Source organism: Balaenoptera ricei, chromosome 14 (genome assembly GCF_028023285.1).
Source record: "Balaenoptera ricei isolate mBalRic1 chromosome 14, mBalRic1.hap2, whole genome shotgun sequence".
Classification (NCBI taxonomy): Eukaryota; Metazoa; Chordata; class Mammalia; order Artiodactyla; family Balaenopteridae; genus Balaenoptera; species Balaenoptera ricei.
Genome location: NC_082652.1, coordinates 17,001,375 through 17,003,320, shown reverse-complemented (window position 1 = coordinate 17,003,320; position 1,946 = coordinate 17,001,375). Strand labels below are relative to the sequence as shown.

The 1,946-nt window shown below is 47.4% G+C and overlaps 1 non-coding gene across 1 annotated transcript; it reads left to right on the top strand.

Annotated features, from left to right (window-relative positions):
- The first annotated feature begins 474 nt into the window (after positions 1–474).
- Positions 475–547, top strand: TRNAV-CAC (transfer RNA valine (anticodon CAC)). The gene has a single exon. It is a non-coding gene; the product is annotated as a tRNA-Val (tRNA).
- The last annotated feature ends 1,399 nt before the right edge of the window (positions 548–1,946 follow it).

The window sequence follows — 1,946 nt, the reverse complement described above, 5'->3', positions numbered from 1 at the left end:
CCATTTTTCTGAGTAGGAGAACCTTAGCTTTTAACCACTTAAAGATGGGAAACTGAGTCCAGAGAGAGCAGGGGCCTTGCTCCAAGTCTCTCACTTCATTCATTCATTTATTCATTCACTCCTCATTTCTTCAACCAAGCACCAAAGATTTCTCGAGGGCCCACTGTGTGCCAGGATCCAGAGATGAACCAGTCACATCCTAGTCTCTACCCCTTACCTTCCACCCCAAGGCATCTCCTCCTCACTTTGTAAAGGTTTCGTGCTTTTATTCTGATTCCTTTGCTACCCACGATACCCTGGTGGGTAGTTACTTCATCGAGTAAGTCTAAATTCTTGCCCTAGTTGAATGCCTTGATGGTAGTTTTACTTGAAGCCTTTACTTCCCTTCTCCGAGCCTCGGTTTCCCAACCTGTAAAAAGGGGGTAACCCCCGCTGCCCAGAGTTGTAAGAATGAAGTGAAACAGATTTGGGACTTCCCTGGTGGTCCAGTGGTTAAGACTCCGTGCTCACAATGCAGGGGGCCCAGGTTTGATCCCTGGTCAGGGAACTAGATCCCACATGATGCAACTAAGAGCCCACATGCCACAACTAAAAAAATCCCCATGCTGCAATGAAGATCCCGCACACAGCAATGAAGATCCCATGTGCCGCAACTAAGAACAGTGCCTGATGCACAGCAGACACCCAGTAAACCTTAGGAAGAGTTAATGTTATTATTAGGAGCTCACAAGAGGCCTCTCTAATTAGGGTGAAATACGTCTGGGAGAAAAGGGAAAACATGTTAGGGGGTTGAAAATCTTTCTGAGCAGTACAAAATAGCAGGCATTTTGACCTCATTATATCCCTTTGCCCTCCTAATAAACGTGTTGAGGTAGGTATGATTCTATTCCCTGCCCATTTCACAGACGTGGAGACTGAGACTTGGTGAGGCAGAACGACAGCTAAGAAGGAGGAGAGCTGGGACTTGACAACATTCATGTGCCTCACATGTCCCACCCCAAACCCTGCCCCAGACAGATGCAGGCAGGTTGCCAGCTCCCAGTGCCAGGGGAGCTCCACTCCAAACCATCTGCTCTCCAGAGTCTGACTGTTCTCCTCCCCGGCCCCCCTGCCTGGTGCAGGAGGAGGCTTGGATTTCCTGCAGAGGTCACAGCAGGATTGTTTTCTTGGTGCTCTAGAAGTAAGGCCTTTCAACTCGTCTCTGCTGCACAGGGATTTCCTGGTTCTGTGCCTTGGACTGTTTCTGCTGCTTTAGACCCTTGCCCAGCTCCAGCCAACACCAGCATGATTCAATTTTGGACCTCAGACCAGAACTAATAAATGCATTAATTCATTAATTCATGAGACATTCCACCTGCTATGTGCCACACACTGGGAGTACAAAACAGACACAGGCCCTACTGCAGAGAACCTGAATATTCACATGAAGGACACACAGAACCAAGAAATAACATACAGTGTGATCAGTGCAGAGATGGGAGTATAACCTGGCTCTTTGAGAGCCCAGAAGAGGCACCAGATCCAGCCTGAGAGTGGAAGGGGATCTAGGAAGGCTTCCCTGAGGAGGTGACCTCTGAGCTGATTAGCAGGAGTTCACCTTAGTGTTTCATCAATTTCTCATTTTGTAGATGGAGAAATGGATCCAGGGAGAATTATTTAGCTCATTCATTCATTGAAGCAAGCAAACATTTCCCTAGTATCTACATTTCTCCAATATCAGGCCCTGAGCCTGAGGATACAGAGGTATAAGGAAACAGCCCTGCTAGATGGAAGGGTACAGAAAAGCCCCAAGCAGCCAGGGGACCTCACCCTTGGCCCATGGGCACCTTTGGCTTTTTTGTGTGTGTGTGTGTGTGTGTTTTTTCTTTTACCTTTTTGAAGTCAGGGTTATTACAGTATGCTTTACATAGAGTAAAAGTCTCCCTTTTTAGTGTATAGTCCCATGA